The sequence below is a fragment of the Coturnix japonica genome, chromosome 27, assembly GCF_054131305.1.
Source record: "Coturnix japonica strain WE chromosome 27, WE-NBRP24, whole genome shotgun sequence".
Lineage (NCBI taxonomy): Eukaryota > Metazoa > Chordata > Aves > Galliformes > Phasianidae > Coturnix > Coturnix japonica.
In genome coordinates this window covers 5,000,294-5,018,312 of record NC_140689.1, presented here as the reverse complement: position 1 = coordinate 5,018,312, position 18,019 = coordinate 5,000,294, and the positions used below count along the sequence as shown (strand labels likewise).

The 18,019-nt window shown below is 47.6% G+C and overlaps 1 long non-coding RNA gene across 2 annotated transcripts in view; it reads right to left on the bottom strand.

Annotated features, from left to right (window-relative positions):
- Window positions 1-265: 265 nt before the first annotated feature.
- The window catches only part of LOC146756367 (uncharacterized), a 499,728-nt gene continuing 481,974 nt past the window's right edge, over window positions 266-18,019 (bottom strand). Inside the window, exons 2-5 of one of the 2 annotated variants that reach the window (XR_014937435.1) lie at window positions 6,962-7,085; window positions 3,734-3,805; window positions 3,139-3,293; window positions 266-311 (exon numbers count right to left, since the gene is read on the bottom strand). This is a non-coding gene — a long non-coding RNA (uncharacterized LOC146756367). Of the gene's footprint in view, window positions 312-3,138; window positions 3,294-3,733; window positions 3,806-5,468; window positions 5,553-6,961; window positions 7,086-18,019 lie in introns of those variants that run through there. The other variant, XR_014937436.1, reaches the window with a different exon arrangement.

Genomic DNA, 18,019 nt, shown 5'->3' with positions numbered 1-18,019 from the left:
GCCCGGTGTCGCCCGGCCCGAACCGGGAACGGCTGAAGGGACGGGGAGGGCAGCAGAGATGGGGACGGGGTCTAGGGCGGCCATTCTGAGAGACAGCCCTTCTGAGGGCTGAGCTGCAGGGCAGTGGAGAAACCCACCCGTGACCAGGGTCACATCAAAGCTGCATGAGGCTGTGTTACTAAACACGGTGCCACACGGCCTGCAAAACCATGCAGGGGGGACAAAACATGGCACGTACCTGGCAGTGAGATCACCTCAAGCTATCTGCAGCAGTTCCTTGTCGCTTTGCTCGGATGAAATGAGAGCAAAAGCTGCACCGAGGCAGTGGGTGGAGGGCGAGGAGAGGAGAGAGAAAGAGCAGGTCAGTGAGCAGGGCTAAGACAGTCATGGAATAACACACACAGCACAACCGTCCCATCCACTTGCTGCAAGTCATGCTGAGTCTCAGGCTACGTGATGCCTGTCCGCCCAGCAACTTTACGATGCTTCCACAACTGAGCAAAGAAGAGCTGCACCAAGCCCTTGGATGATGGATTCCCTGCTCCTGCTGGCTTCAGCCTTCTGCATTCCAATTCCAATCTAAACCATTCCTGCGGTGGTAGTACTTGAATCCTCATTTGGGGCTGGACCTCAACAGGTCAACACATCAGAAATAACACAACGTGCATCTGGAAGACGTGTCTCAAAGCCCAGAAAATCCAACTCTCTGACCTTGGCACAATTCACCAACCAAGAGCCAGGCCTTGACAACTTGGCTGATCTGAGCATGCGGGAGGGGGGCAGACAGTGGACCACAAGTGTCCATTTCCACTGCAGCTCCCTGTAGAGAACAGCACCAATCAGCAGGCGTGAATCAATTCATTCACAAGCTGCACAATGACTCTGTTCTTTACATGATAAAAAAACACACAGAGATTCCTGACCAAAAAGTTGGGAGTTAATAACGACCAAAGAGGTTCCTGTTCCTACGCCTCATCCTCTCACCCCAACTCCTGGGTGATGCCCACAGGCTTCAAGTCAGCTCTCAAATCCACTGAACTCCCGTCACGGAACTCCATCAAAAAGGATGTCACACATGTGACACTTACATACATGAGAATGTATGTATCAGAAACACTGATGCCAGCAGGAGCAGAGAGGCGATTGTCCCCCTGTACTCAGCACTGGTGATGCCACAATTCGAATTCTGTTTCCAGTTTGTGGCCCCTCACTGCAAAAAAGACACTGAGGCATTGGAACGTGTTCAAAGAAGGGCAACAAAGCTGGTGAGGGGTCTGGAGCACAATGGAGCCATATGAGAAGAGGCTGCGGGAGCTGGGAATGTCCAGCCTGGAGAAGAGGTGGCTGGACCTCATTGCTCTCTAAAACTTCCTGAAGGGAGGTTGCAGTGAGCTGGGGGTCGGCCTCTTCTCTCATGTCATTACTGATAGAACTAGAGGGAATGGTTTCAAGCTGCGGCAGGAGAGGTTCAGGCTGGACATTAGGAAATATTACTTCTCAGAAAGGGTGGCCAGGCACTGGAATGGACTGCCCAGGGAGGTGGTGGAGCCATCCCACCTGGGGGTGTTCAAGGAATGACTGGATGTTGTGTTGAAGGACGTGGTTTATTGGGAGCTATTGGTAATAAGAGAACGGTTGGACTGTTCTTTTAGGTCTTTCCCAACCCTGGTGATTCTATGATTCTGTGATTCATACACTAAGAAGCAAGGAGAGGCTCTTTTGTTAAATCTTTCAATAGAGAGAAGAGTTGATATCTGCTTCTCCCAACAACAGAAACACGGAAACAACTTTCCAAGCCCACCTGCCATACAGTAGGCAGAAAACGCACATTGTAAAGGAGCACACACATCCCCTCTGGCATAAGTCGAGCCCAAAACCCACCTTCAGATCTCTGTGCATTTCCCTTGTTTTACACCAATGCAGCCTCGCTGCAGCTCCGTGGGTGTCACACAAGGCCTGCATGTCCTCTTTCTCCGCAAACCCCACCCTCAGGCCTTGCTCTGTGAGGATTGACACCTGAGCAAAAACAAGCACTAAGAACGAGAGTAAAGCACACTGGATTCGCCCTGGCCTGGCCCAAGCCACAGTCCTACCAGACAGACCCTGAAATGAAAACTGCTCCACAAACCACAGATGGACACCAGCACACAAGAAGTTGATCGGATACAATCCCATGCAAGCACCAAGCCTCCTAAGGAAGCTCTTTGCCATCAGCTCCTTCATCGCCTTTCCTTCTCACCTCAATCTTAAAGTGGCTTCAACATCTGCCAGCACGTCTTACCACGCACCTGCTCATCACACAGTGCTTCAACAGCAACAAATTTGCTTCCAGGGCCCTCCTTCAACTCACTGTGCTAACACTCATGATTCAAATTACACAGAAATCCTAGCAGAAGTTCTCAGTGAGAACTGCACCTAACATTCCTCCTTCTACAAGCAACAGCCACAAGTGGTCATGAAAATGCTTTCATCAAAAAGAAGCAGAGACGGCACGGCAGGACAGATGTACTCTGTGTGCACGTCTGAAGCCTTTTGAGAACCTAGTCGTTCTTGCTGCAGGACCCCTGTCTTCTGTTAAAAGCTGAACGGTCCCCAGAGCACCTGTTTCCATCAGCTGCCACCATCCAAAGCAGCCAGCCTTCTTACAGTCACCTGGCCCAAACATCCCTTTTGCTCTACACTTGATTCACAGAATCACAGAATTGTAGGGCTTGGAAGTGATGGGAGCTCGGCATGCACACCATCCTTCCAACAGCACATCCCAGCAGCAAGGGATCACAGCGCTGGCACAGCTGAAACAAAAAGGGTGTGCGAGTTTCCTGTTAGCACTCAGTGTAAACAAATCTACCACTGAGCAACACCGTGAGCCCCCACTCACCTCAGCACAGGTCAACCTGTAACCCCAGCCTTACCCTATCCATGTGCACATGCACACCCGTGTGCCACCCTGCCTGCTTTGCACACCTCCATGCACACACCGCATCGTGTGCCCTCCTTTGTATTCACAGACGTGTGCAAACCACCCCTGGGAACACGTACGTGCCTACACATTCCACAAACACCCCTTTGTGTGCACCTGTGTGCAACCCAACTCCTCAGCACACGCACACGTTTGTGCCACTTTGTCCACGCACTCACCACGTGCCCTCCAGCATCACTGCTGCCTCCTCTGGTACCAGACCCGCAGATGCTCCAGAGCTCATTAGCATGGACTTCCTTCCTCCCCTCAGCAGCTGCTCCTGCACTCACCTTCATTCCTACTCAGATACCGGCTGCTTCCAGCACCAGCTGACCTGCAAGACACAGAAAGGAAAGGTGGGAGTCATGCAAATCCCCAAGAAGCCCAAGGCTGCATCACCACCACGTATGGCAGCCTCAGGAAGTCAGCTGCAACTACAGACTTTGTCAGAATGGAAACAGGAATCGTCAGTTAATTGTGACCTCTGAACTCATTGCCACCATCAGAAACAGGCACTGAAATCGCTCACTTCACTGCAGCTGGTTACCTCCTGGTTTTGGGAAAATGCAGACACGGAATTGAAGGACACCAGCAAAGTGACATCTACTTCATTGTAGGTGGTTAAGCTTGGAAGCAGGACTTGAGCAAGAAAAGCGTCTCAGCTCCTTGTAAGGCACTAAGTGATGGGATGATTTCCCATCCCTGCAGAAATCCTGACCTCTGCCACAGGTGGCTGAGTGACACAAAAGCTGTGTCCTTGGTTCCCAGCCTTACCTTCTCATGTCGTTCATCTTGCTCTGCAGCTCCTGCTCTGAATAGTCTTCTTATATTCCCACATGATGTACCCTGAAATACATCATTTAGTGAGTCTGAACAAAACATAAGACATTAATTGGAACTATGAAGAAATGTCTTTTGCACTTTACTTGGAGAATGTTCCATCCTATAACTTCTGCTCTCAATTGTAACACATGATTTTTTATAAAAAGAAAGATAACAAGTCAGCTCTTCAGTGTGCACATTGATGAAACTTGGTGAAATACAACTTTAAGAAAAGGTAATTTGAAAACTTCAATATTCTTATCAGAATCTCTGCTATTAGTTACCGTTCCAATGTTCTGATCTGATGATGTGTCTCTCAGAGCTGTTTTGTCACTCCCCCCCTCAAATGCACTTCAAGTGCTTTAGGAGCATCACTGGAATTTTGAATAAACTCGATATATCTTAGCAAAGCTGCTACAGCTGCACAACTGAAGTACTTTGGAAAAAAAAGAAATCTTTAATGAACGCTGAACAGTGTTATTTAATTATAATCCAGGTAATTAAATTAATTAAACCAAGGAAATCACCTTCCAGTCACTCAGCTCTCACCAGGGAAATCGCTTCCCTGCCAAGCAGATGCAACCAACACAAGCTGCTACATCACTCTAGGGCCCCACTGAGTCTTCCCAAGGGGTCTCCAAAGGCTTCCCTGTTGACTTCTGGGAACCTGGGAACACTCACATGGAAGCCAGTGCCCCCTAATGTGCCCCAGAGGTTTCTCAGGGCCCTGCAATTAGCTCTACAGACATCCAGACATGCCCCAGAGCAAGTATGTGTGCTGTAGGGAGCCCAAGAGACATTCCAGAGCACCCTAGTACTCCTCAGTGCACTCATGGATGCTTCACCTGTCTCTAAATATGCCCTACTGGACTTTGTTTTCTCTTCTGGAGCTTTCCTTACTTCTCAGCTTTGCTTTCTCATGCCATTTATCTCGCTCCACAGCTTTTGCTCGCAATATTCTCTCTTGCATTCCCACCTTCCAACAGAATCACAGAATTGTAGGGGTTGGAAGGGACCTCTAGTGATCATTGAGTCCAACCCCCCTGCCATGGCAGGTTCCCTACACCACGTCGCACAGGTAGGTGTTCAGGCGGGTCTTGAATATCTCCAGAGAAGGAGACTCCACCACCTCCCTGGGAAGCCTGTTCCAGTGCTCCGTCAGCCTCACCGTAAAGAGGTTCTTGCACACATTTGTGCGCAACTTCCTATGCAGAAGTTTCACCCCATTACCCCTAGTCCTGTCCCCATGCACTACTGAAAAGAGACCAGCCGTGCCACTATGGCCCCCACACCTCAGGTATTTATAAACCTGGATCAAATCCCCTCTCAGCACCGCCAACGACAACCCTCTGCACTCTGCCAGTCAGACAGTTCACGACCCACTTCACTGTCCACTCATCTATCCCATACTTCCTCAGCTTTGTTATAAGGATGTCGTGGGGGACAGTATCAAAAACCTTTCTGAAATCAAGGTAGACTACATCTACCACTCTAGCCCCGTCCACCCAGCTAGTGACATCTTCATAAAAGGCCACCAGGTTGGTCAAGCACGACCTCCCCTTGGTGAACCCATGCTGAGTACTCCTGATAACCTCCTTATCACCCAGTTCTCTGGAGATGGCATCCAGCACAAGCTGTTCCATCACCTTCCCTGGGACAGAGGTGAGGCTGACTGGCCTATAATTACCTGGCTCTTCCTTCTTGCCCTTTTTGAAGACTGCAGTGACATTGGTCATCCTCCAGTCTTCAGGCACCTCCCCAGTTCTCCAAGACCTTTGAAAGATTACAGAGAGGGGCTCAGCAATGACCTCCACCAGTTCTCTCAGCAACCGTGGATGCACCCCATGCACCCATCCCATGTATTTATGGACATTAATGTTTCCTAGTCAATCACAGACCACCTCTTCCCTGACTAAAGAGAAATCTCCTATTGTCCAGACTCTCTCATTAACCTCCAGGGTCTGGGATTTCTGAGGGAGAGCCTTTTCACTAAAGACAGAAGCAAAGAAGGCATTCAGTGTTTCTGCCTTCTCAGAATCCTCTGTTATCAGAACGCCTTCCTCCCCCCCTTGTTTTTTGTTTATTAGAAAACTGCTAACATACTACAAAATAATAGCACTAATTACTAAGTAACATCACCATGCCAGCATCCCGACCACCTGCTTTAGAGATTTATCCTTCATTTTGTGCAACACTTCAAAAACTGCAAAGGAAAAAAGCAAGTACAGAACCAGGACACCACTTCCCTCAGGATTTTACAGTCTCATTCATGTCTGACAGATGGAGGCCCTGACAACAAGAGCTGTGTCTGTCCATAACAAGGACTCACCTCTGCAGGTGCAGGGGCAGCTCTCAGAGAAGCCTTCTTCATTTCTGCTTTCTTCTCTTTTTGTCTTTTGACTGGGAGGTGGTGTTGATCTGCCTGAGGGTAGGGAGGCCCCTTCAGAGGGATCTAGATAAGCTGGATCAACCTCACTGGGCTGAGGTGAATGGGATGTGGTACACCCAGGCCAAGTGCCAGGTCCTGCACTTTGGCCACAATAACCCCATGCAGCGCTATAGGCCTGGGGCTGAGTGGCTGCAGGACTGTGCAGAGGAAATGGACCTGGGGCTGTTGGTCGATGCTCAGCTGAACATGAGCCAACAGTGTGCCCAGGTGGCCAAGAAGGCCCACGGCATCCTGGCCTGTCTAAGAAATAGTGTGGCCAGCAGGAGCAGAGAGGTAATCATCCCCTTGGACTCAACACTGGAGAGGCTGCACCTCAAGTCTTATGTTCAGTTTGGGGTTCCTCGCTACAAGAAAGTCATTGAGGCACTGGAACTTGTACATGGAAGTCTGTCCCTCGAGCAGCTCCCATTCATCATCAGCTCCCATTCTGAACCCCACTGTGCAAAACAGCAAAACTTCTACTGCAAATGGCTGCAGTCACCAAAGCTCAGCCCACTATCCAGGTATCAGCCTTCTCCCTTCTGTTTTCCATCTTAGCCCATAGTTTTGCTTCCAGAAATGGAACTCCTCTTTAACAGCCAAAACACAAACTAATACATCACTTTCACTGCTCCTTCCCGCACCCCCATAGGAATGGTTACCTGACATCCCCTACAGCACAGCACCTGCTCACAAGTATCATTCAAACTCTATTCTTTCATACTTCTTGAGAGAGGACGGTAAAAACTCACTTATGCATGGCGGTAAGGACAGTCTGTCCCCATCACATCCCTCTGTGTGCTGAAAGCTGCCATTGGATCTCTTGCAGCCTGCTGGCTGCTGCTCACAAACACAGGGAACTGCACCACACTGATTCTAAAGAGAGCAAGGAAGAAACTCTGGTGGGAATGAGCACCCAAGGTTTGCAGAGATGCTCCAGATTGTGACAGAGATGGAATCTCAGAGTGCTGGGACATGATTGATCACTAAGGAAAACACTTGGAAGCACATTCAATCTGCAGAAGCTGTAATTACTGGGCACAGTCAGATTTCCTATGGCTCATCTGGAGGAGGCGGGTGGTCTCACACATCTGCTCAGGGGCTTCAGCTGAGACACTTGCACAATGCTGGGATCATTCTGATGGAAACTATGTCTTCAGATACCATGGTTAAATCCATCCAAAATGATCAAGCCGAGCCTTAGCTCTTGAGCAGCACTTCTTCCCCACCCTTCACTACTCCAAGCAGCTCCAACAAACTTCTCAGAAGAAATCCAGGCCAGCACAGACCTGGCAGACCAGAACCAAGTGCCGCTTGTGGGACGGCAGTGCCCACTCCTTGCTTCCACCCTGCTCCAGCAGGTTAAGGAGTCTGAGCCTCACTGGCCTTTGACAGCTCAAGACTTTCAGCACCTCATGCCAACATTTCTCACTAAGATACACCTCAGGCATTGAATTCTCTTCTCACTACCTCCTCCCAGTCCTCTCCTAGGAACAGAAACCATTCAGATTCTACAGCAAACTACAGCATCTGCACTGCAAGAGCACACTGAACCACCTGCAACAATGAAACATGGTTTTGGAGAGTGGGTTTGAAAACACACCTTTAGACAGCTGTCTCCCTGTAGCCAAAAGGAAACCAAGCAGCAAAAGAAGAGTCCAGCCTGAAACATGCCCATGCTACTAGCCCAGGTTTTTCACAATGAATGTAAAATCCATCCTGTTCTTGAGGTAACAAATGACCAGTGGGTCTCCCTTTGCTCCACCCCTTCTCCTTCAAAGCCAGAAAAAGAAAGAAAAAACAAGCAGAAGAAACCCAGACGTATCTTTCCACACACAGAGCAGAAAGTGGAACAGCAGTTGGTCTCCTTCCTGAGACATGGTGGGGAGCATCCCAGAGGAAGCCCAAGTTCTTTGCTTCTCTCCACAGGGACTTCAAGCACTCTTGGCAAGAGCTGCTTTGGTTCTTTCTTCAACTGCTTCCATCACCAGAATCTCCTTTGGAAAAGGATCCCTAAAGAAAGAATCAGCAAATGAGAAAGAATGAGCAATAACCACTTTCCCAGCTTTCTTCTGACATGCAATTAAGACTCACGACTTGGGCAAGGTCTTAAAATCAGCTGGTTACAAGAACTGTCCCAAAATATATCCAGCTTCTGTACAGCTGCCGTTATTTCTGTCAGTGAGTGTAATCACAGAATCATAGAATGGCCCGGGTTGGAAGGGACCTCAAGGATCATGAAGATCAATCACCTCCCTGTCCCTGCTGGCCATCCCCTCTTCTGATGGAGCCCAGGGGACCATTTGCTCTCTGAGCTGCAAGAGCACGCTGATGGCTCACGTTCTGTTTTTCATCCACCAGGACCCCCAGGTCCTTCTCTGCAGGGCTTCTCTTAAGGACTGCTCCTCCCAGGCTGTAGAAATGCCTGGGATTCCTCCAGCCCAAGTGCAAAACCTTGCACTTTGCTGTCTTGAACCTCATTAGATTCACCTAGGCCAACCTCTCGGTTGAGCTCCCTCTGAATGGCATCCCTTCCTTCCACTGCATCAGCCGCACCACTCAGCAAACAGCAGAGGGTGCACTCCATTGCATCATTGGTGTCACTGATAACCATGTAAAAAAGCACTGGTCCCAAGACAGACTCCTGGATGACACCACTTGTTATCAGCCTTCACCTGGACATCGAACCATGAATCACCACCCTCTGTCTGTGGCCTTTCAACCAATCCCTTATCCACCAGGTGGTCCACCTGTCAAATCCACATCCCTCCAGTTTAGAGATAAGGATGTGGTGGAGGGCCATGTCAAAGATCTCGCTCAAGTCCAGGTCAATGAAATCTGTTACCTTCCTTTTGTCTACAAATGCCGTCACTCCATCATAGAAGAGCACCAGATTGGTTAGGCATGGCCCTCCCCTGCTAAAGCCACGCTGGCTGTCTTGGATCACATGCTCATTCCTTATGTGATCAAGCATGTCTTTGAGGCAGATCTGTTCTTCAGCATTTTCATCACAGTTCTACATTTGAATCAAATAATTGGTGTTGCTGCCACCAAGAAAACCTCTTTGTCTTCTACTCCTGCTGCAGCTTTCACCAGAAGCAAAGGGAGAGGCCACCTCCTAGATCCAAATTTTAAGAAACCAACACCCAATAGGTGTCATCTGAAGTAAAATAGGAGAGAAATCAAGATGACTCTTCTGCATCCAGCTTGGATCACTCCCTCACTCAGGCACACCACCATCAGATCAAGGAGATGCTGCCTTCAGCTTAGAGATTGTATGGGAAATCACACCTTGAACCTCTGATTAATCAGCTGAGGCAAGTGTTGGGTCAGCTGCGGGAGCACAGGTGAGAGTAATGGAGCTGTGCTCACAGAAGGGGTGGACCTCGACTCCACCTCCTCTGAGACCTCATTTAAAGGCTGACCACCACTGAGGCAGCATCTCTTGGAGATTGCTCCCCAGTTGAGACTGCCTCAGCTTTCTGGTCAAAACATCGACATTGGTGAGTTTTCCTTTGCTAACAACCTTTGACTATTTACCACCATCTTGGTTAACATCTTTATATTAGCCACCCTTACAGAGACCATAAGGGTTTGGGCTTCCAAACTCTCAGCAAGCATTTGGATCAGCCAGCTTCCTGCTGGGGAGCCCCCTGCATCACTGCTGCCTCCTTTGGTACCGTACCTGCAGATGCTTCAGAGCTCATTAGCATGGACTTCCTTCCTCCCCTCAGCAGCTGCTCCGGCACTCACCTTCATTCCTGCTCAGATACCGGCCGCTTCCAGCACCAGCTGACCTGCAAGACACAGAAAGGAAAGGTGGGAGTCATGCAAATCCCCAAGAAGCCCAAGGCTGCATCACCACCACGTATGGCAGCCTCAGGAAGTCAGCTGCAACTACATCCTTTGTCAGAATGGAAACAGGAATCGTCAATTAAGTATGACCTCTGAACTCATTGCCACCATCAGAAACAGGCACTGAAATCGCTCACTTCACTGCAGCTGGTTACCTCCAAATTCTTTTACTTTTAGGAAAATGCGGACACGGAATTGAAGGACACTAGAAAAGTGACATCTACTTCCCCATTGGTGGTTAAACTTGGAAGCAGGACTTGAGCAAGAAAAGCTTCTCAGCTCAGAATCACAGAATTATCAAGGTTGGAAAAGACCTAGAAGATCATCTGGTCCAACCATTGCCAATACTTCCCGGATAAATCATATTCCATACATCACATCCAAACGTTTCTTGAACACTCCCATGGTCGGTGACTCCACCACCTCCCTGGGCAGTGCATTCCAATGCCTGACTACCCTTTCTGAGAAGTAATATTTCCTAATGTCCAGCCTGAATCTTCCCTGGCGCAGCTTAAAACCATTCCCTCTAGTTCTATCACTGATTACTCGAGAGAAGAGGCCAACCCCCAGCTCACTACAACCTACCTTCAGGAAGTTATAGAGAGTTATAAGGTCTCCCCTGAGCCTCCTCTTCTACAGGCTGAACAATCCCAACACCGTCAGCTGCTCCTTGTAAGGCCTGTGCTCCAAATCCCTCACTACCTTCGTAGGTAAAGACATTCCAGAACCGCACGGTTTTCCTGCATGGAGAGCCTCAAAACTGAATAGGTCAGACCTCCTCCTCTCCATCATTGCTGTCACGTGAAAGGCTGTCCTTGGAACTGCAGTGACTCATGCATCCTAACTGCACTCCATTGATGGAAGCACACCGTGCATCATCGCTACTTGCCGGGGTGTTCCTGCACTGGCAAGGGATGGATTCACCTGGAAAGAGTAGATACACAGCAGTTAGTGTAAACTTTCACTATCCAAGGAGGCAAAGGCTTGGTGCTGCCTGTCAAGCAGGTTTCAAGCAGCTTGCGAGACTCATTTGGGAAAGACAAGTGTCAACCAAAGATGTCAGGCACGGCTCGAACGCAGGAATACAGAAAGAGGTACAAGCCCACTGAAAGCATGAATTCTACCTGTGTTGCTGACAAGCAGTGTTTTGAAAGCTGGATTTGCACCCTTACCTGCCAGGACCAAGACTTCAGCTTCAGAGGGCTCCCTGGCACTGCTCTGCAGTTGGTTCTCGGCCACAGGGGATGGTTTGCCCAGGCAGAAGCAGGAACGCCAACTGCCAGCTGCTGACTCTGCCCTCTTACTGGGAGAACTTGGTCTGGAGAGAGAAAACAGAGCATGCTGTCAGTCGTGGTGCAGGGTGAGGGAAGAGCTGCACTGAGCCCTTGCCAATAGTTGCCTGTTCCCAGCACTACCTGGTTTCTGCTGAAACACAGCTTAGAAAAGCCCTCTGTTTCAAACAGCAGAGGACGCTTCCATTCCTACAGCTCAGCCCTCAAGTCCTGCTGGCTACATTTGCTTTTCTCTGGGGCTGGATTCTATATGAATTTGGTCTTGTCCCACATAACACAGCCAAACAACTTCTCAGCCTGACATTTTATTGAGTCTGGCCCTCCAGAATAATTGGTGCACTAACAAGCTCACAACATGCTTGATTAAAGCACGGAATTAAAAAGAAAGTCAGCCAAACAGAGGGTCACATAGAACAAGAAATGACAAATAAACACTCCTGAAAGGCTACGTACTGCAAACAGAGGGAACGGTGCGGAACAGGCTGGGTAGGGTTTATTCCACATCGAGCACAACAAAATCTGCACTAAAATGGGATGGGGGAATTCCATTCCACCACCAAATACAGGTGTCTCCAAGAGGCAAAAAAAAAAAAAAAAAAAGAAAAAGAAAAAAAACCACCCAGAAGTTTGAACTTCAGAAGTTCAGTTCCTTTTCCCATTTCTGTTACTGTGAAGAAAATAATGCCATTTGTGTCCAAACTAAGGGCAAAAGAAATAAGTAACTCACATGACAAATGCACAGGTGTTGAATCTTCAGCATCCATTAAATCCAAGTTCCTTGTTTTTGTGGGTTTTTGTGTGTGTGTTCTGCTTTGTGTTGTGGCATTTATTTATTTATTTTTTTGGTTATTTTTTAGTCAAAAGTTATTAGCAAAGGAAAACTCACCAATGTCGATGCCTTGACCAGAAAGCTGAGGTAGTCTCAACTGGGAAGCAGTCCCCACATCCCCCTCTGCCCCCCCCCCACAACGGCCACTCCCGCGCACTGCAGCTCAGCCAATCGGAGCCGGCGGAGCTGCCGCTGCCCAATGGGAGGCCGGGGGAGGCCGGCGCTGGGACGGGGAGAGGAGAGAAGAGACAGAGGCAGCACTGAGGTGGGATGGGCTGATGGGGAGTGCGGGGAGGACAGGGGGGTATGGGGCTGTGGGGGGGCAGAGGGGGATGTGGGGCTGCAATGTGTCAGCGTCAGGAGCACAGGTGAAGGCAGCTGAGCTGTGTGAGCAGTTGTGTTTGAGTCTGGCTGCAGCTCTCTTAGACCCCACTGAAGGGCTGAGTGCCACTGGGAAAGGATCTCTGTGTGGAGATTGCTTCTACTAGAGGTAGTTCTATCAGACTGTTCTATAGAGCTGTGCAGGGGCTGTAAAAGGAGCTGAGGGGGACTGTAGGGGGGATATGGGGCTGTGGTGGGCCATAGGAGGACTAGGGGCTCTAGGGGGCTCTGAGGGTGTGTAGGGGTTGTGGGGAGCTATTGGAGGATATGGGCAGGTATGGGGCTTTAAGGGGTGGTGTATGGAGAGATAGAGGGTTGTGGGGGCCTTAGGGTGATATGGGGCTACTGGGGGCTGTCGGGGGCAAATATGGGGAGGAATATGGAGTTGTAACAGATTGTGGGGGTGTAGGTGTGGTATATATATATCTATATATATAGATCTGTCATTGTCTTCATTCGAAGAAATCTGAAAATAAAGAGTCCCAGCTGATAGTAAAGACTACCCAGAGGGATGGGATGACCATATGGACTGTGCTGAGGATGCTTTATAATGTGTGATAAACACTGTGAAGCAGTGTTGCTCTGGGAAATGGCCCAATACAACATAAAGCAACTTTTAATGTCTTCCAGTCACAAGCTGTTCATATCAAATGTATATTTTAATCAGTGTTTTCCAGTTCCAGAAGCAGAGGATGCCTTTATCAACAAGCAGAAGGTGCAGAAGGAGGTGAAGGCTGCACCAACAGAAAATGCCACGCTGAGCTGTGAGGTGGCCCAGGAGAAGACGGAGGTGAAGTGGTACAAGGAGGGGAAACTGATCACCTGGTGCAAGAAGTTCAGGGTGGAGTCAGAGGGCAAACAGCGTCGGCTGGTGGTGAGCCAGGTGGAGAAGAAAGATGCAGGGGAGTACAGCTGCGAGGCTGCTGGCCAGAAACTCACCTTCAAGATTCATGTCACAGGTAAGACAGGTGTTGTCTGAAATACAGCAGAGAACAGTAAAGTAAAATCTAGTTTCTATTATACAGTGATCCAGTTGCAGTAGTCTGTGCTGAGGTTTTTTCCCTAGACTTGATTGCCTGGGTTTGTAGAAAGTATTTGGTTTTAGTATGGCACAAAGACCTGTTTCAGTCTGTCTGTAGAATAATAATTACTGATATATGTACAGTGGAAGCAATATTCAAGATATTATTCAAATCTCTCCTGTGCCTGAGATCCCAAACTGTAATTCCTGTTCACAGAAACATTTGACTAAGATAAGTATGTGCAGTGAGGCTGGAGTGCATGTTGTACGTGCAGGCTTTCATGGCAGGAGAAGCAGGAACTTCTCCTAGTAGTACACTGCCTTTTTACTATGCCTTTATGTTGGAGGCTGCATCTGGATAGGTGAGTCTGCTCCTCACAGTAAGAGACCTGGTAGAGCTGACTATTCCCAGAGCTCAAAGTAAGATAGATATCTGCAAATCACACACAAAGAACAAAGGACTGCGTTGGTGAGCATATTTCCTTTGTGTCTTTGACAGTCACAGTTGTGGCAATGGTAGAGGCCATGAGGAGTCTGTTCAGGAAGCCAGGAGTACTGTTCTGGGTCATGAAAAGGCAGCCAGTGGTTTGACTATCACACGTTTATGTGTTTTGATGTTTCACAGTGGGTCTGAAGTAAAAGGAACTAGAGTTTTGGTTGCCTGCAGGACAGATGTTCTTTTGGGTTCAATATGTTTGCATAGTGACTTGCAACCATGGGACTGGCGTTCAAGGACCCTCTTGGTTCCTTCAGTTCCTAGGTTCTTTCTTGCCTAGATTTGACACTTAGTTTCAACAGAAGAGCTGATATTCTCTAGTGAAGGCTATTAGTTTGGGCACAAGTGGTAACCTAAACCTGTTCCAAGCTGTACATACAAACCTGCAAGATGGTCTCATTTCAGTCCCTCAGTCAATACTTTTTCTTTTCTTCCCTCAGAGCCAAAACCTGTGTTTATAAACCAGGAGCAGGTGCAGAAAGAGGTGAGTGCTGCCCTGGCAGCAAGTGCCTCCCTCAGCTGTGAAGTAGCACAGGATACAACCGAAGTAAAATGGCACAAGGATGGAAGACTGCTTGCCTCCTCCAGAAAGTTCAGAATGGAATCTGTGGGCAAAACACGGCGTCTGGTTGTGGAGCAGCTGGAGAAGAAAGATGCTGGAGAATACATCTGCGAGGCTGCTGGCCAGAAGATGACCTTCAAGTTGGAAACAACTGGTGAGCATTCGCTTTGGGAGCACTAAGCAGCTTTGGTGGGATGTGGATGTGAGGGAATGGGTGGTTTCATTGACATGAGAGAACAGGCAGTGATGCTGTGAAACCAGTTGGATGATGCTCAGCCTGGCCATGTGCCTCAGAGCTGTTTGCTCAAGGAAGCCAAGTGTAGTTGTGGGTTTGCTCTCAAGAGCACAGTTTGGTAGGGATGAGTTGGCGGTTGGACTAGATGACCTTAGTGGTCTTTTCCAGCCTTAGTGACTCTGTGGTTCTCTGCTTCAGGAAAGACCTACTCGCTGACTTACACACGCGTCCAAGTCAAGGATGCAGCAGAAATAAAATCTATAGCAGAAAAGGCAGAATCTCGTGCCCATCTTAAAGTTAAAGGTAATTATGCTTCTGATGATCATTTTGCTTAAATTATCTTATGTTATAAACCAGCTAACATCCTTTGCTTGAATGTCAAGGAAGTTAAACACCACCAGTACCTTTCACAGAAATAAATACTCCTACCTACCTACCTTTCTGCCCTCAAAATATCCAGCTTGTCTTTTGGGATTTACTTTTGCTAAGTAAAACAGATTATTTTCTTAGGAGGTTGATTTTCTACCGCTAGACTTCAGATTTATGTTTGAACGTTGAGGGATAAAAAACATAGCTTGTCTTTTTCTTCACTTTCTCATGCTGTTTGAAAAGAGCACAGAGTTTGTTTGTTTTTTTTACTATATACAATGTTAGGGTATATATATGATGTTAAGTGTGATAAAGAAAAGGGAGACATTTGAGTTAGCACACTACTCAAGAGTTCAGTCCCCAGCTTCGTAATGCGAGGAGTTTGATATCGGGGTGGGAAGGTCATGTTTTGATTTGGATGTTGGACTGGGAATCAGAAGATCTGGGCTCTCTTCAGGTTGTCAGTCATATTGTCTGACTTCTTAACAACATTCCTTTCTTTCTAGTATTTTTTAATGATGTTTTAAGGCATTTTGAGGTGATAGGTGTAGTGTTCATGTGCAGTAATGCTGACGTGAGTAAGTAGGGTGATAATGTAAGGGTTTTTTACATTCCTTCTAAATCTCTGATTTCTCTTGTTCCATCTTTCTTAAAGAGCAATCCATTAATCTAGTAAAGGAGCTGTGTGATGAGGATGTGACTGAGCCTGAAGAAGCCAAATTTGAATGCGAGATATCCATTCCTTCTGTGAAACCTCGCAGGTGGTATCTACGTGGGAAGTCTTACAGGCTGGCGGAAACTTGATTATGCAGCAAGAAGGCACCATCCACCGGCTGACCATACTGAAAACCACCACTGATATGACAAGCACCATTCAGTTCTCAATTGGCAGATCCAAATCCACAGCCAATCTGCTTGTTAGAGGTAACATATCCTGGCTTGGTTTACATCATGAAGATGAAGAATTAATTAATGTCCAGTCTTCCTTCACTGGGGTCTTTGAAATATTGTGTGTGTGTCTGGAGGTTCTGCTCCATTTCCAGTTCAAAGTCATTGGACACTAAATGAGACAGCTGCGTCTTAGTAAAAGATCTGTATGAATAGTTGTGATGTGCTTACTATTCAGATCTACAGAGCTGAGGTTTTGTCCTTGGCTATACCAAAGAAGTTAAATCAGGTGAAATTAATTGTATTTCTGAAGTAGACAAGTTTAAGTTTGGTAGCACCTAAATTTGATGCAGTTTGTCATTGATTTTATCTGAAAGAAATTTGCAGGCTTTTTATCTCCTGTTGTCCCCAGTGTAAGAGTCTCCATTCACATCCTAAAGTACTTATTATATTTTCAAGTCACTCTTATTTGAATAAAAGCCTCAACTGGGAGCAATTTAATAAGCACAGAGCAAGAGCTGGAGCTTGCATTTGGTAGATACTATACAGTATTACTTTATAGAAATGTAATCAATGGCCTTCCCTATAGACAATCATTTGTTTTATCTTTAGAGTTGTTCAAAGAACCATTGTGAACATGAAATTAATTGGAATGGAATAGATGCAAGAGACTTTCCTCTTCTTCCAATTGTCCTCATCCTTTCTTCTCTTCCACCCCTGCTTTTCAGATTACCATATACAAATCACCAGGAAGTTGGAGGACAAGACAGCTTTGGAATGTCATTCTGTCATCCTGTCCTGTGACTTCAGGCCTTCTCCAAAGGTTGTGAAATGGTTCAAGGGCCACACACCCATCGAGCCCTCTGAGAAGTACAAGATCAAGAGGGATAAGCATTCAGCAGAACTCCAGATTCTGAAGCTGAAGCCCAATGATGCTGGTGTGTACAAGTGCAAGGCGGGAATTGCAGAGACTGAGGCCACGCTGACAGCTGAAGGTATGAGCAGGGAGGGTGGCCTCTTCCATGTCCTATTTCACCTCAGATTTCTCTTCTTGAGGTTGATTTCTGCCGTTCTCTCCTGCTAACTTTGCAAATGTATAAGCTTCACTGAGAAGATTACACAAAGATTATCTAGTCCAGCCATTCTACCACATCCCAGTATGCTTTATAGTAACAGTGGTAACAGTTCACCTTGTTTCCCTACAGCCCACGATGTAGAAGTAAGGAAGCACCTGCAGGATGTGGAAATTGAAGAAGAGAGCTCTGCTGTCTTCTCCTGCGAGCTGTCCCATGATGACGAGGACGTGGAATGGTTTCTGAATGGCAACCTCCTTTACACCAACAATTACAATGACATCAAGAACGTTGGCAACTGCTGCACACTGACAGTGAAGCAGGTTAAGCCTGAGGATGCTGGCCCAGTGACAGTGAAGTCAGACAAGGTGTCAGAAAGCGCGCGCCTGAAGGTGAGAGGTGGGTCTGATCACAGCCCTCCTGGATGTAAGAGATGCTAAGGAGCTCCAGTTCATTCTATTGTGCAGCAGTCCTGCTTCTAAAGCTCACCTCTCTGGGGTGACAAGTCATCAGGGGCTTTCTTCCAGTGGAAGGTTCCATTGCAGCAGATATCAACGAAGGAGGATGGTTTTGGTGTCCTGCCAAAGCATTCAATTGCTTTTTATCATCATTTTACTTAACACAAGGAGAGTTACAGGAGCAAATTTTTTTACTGCTTCAGTGCCATGCAGTGTCAATGCTGTTGTCTCCAAGGATTTATGACTGCAGGGAGAGATCATTCAGTGTGTGTTTTGCCTCTGGAATGACTAATGACCAGGCTGTGAGCAACCCGATCTAGCTGTGAATGTCCCTGTTTATTGCAGGGGAGC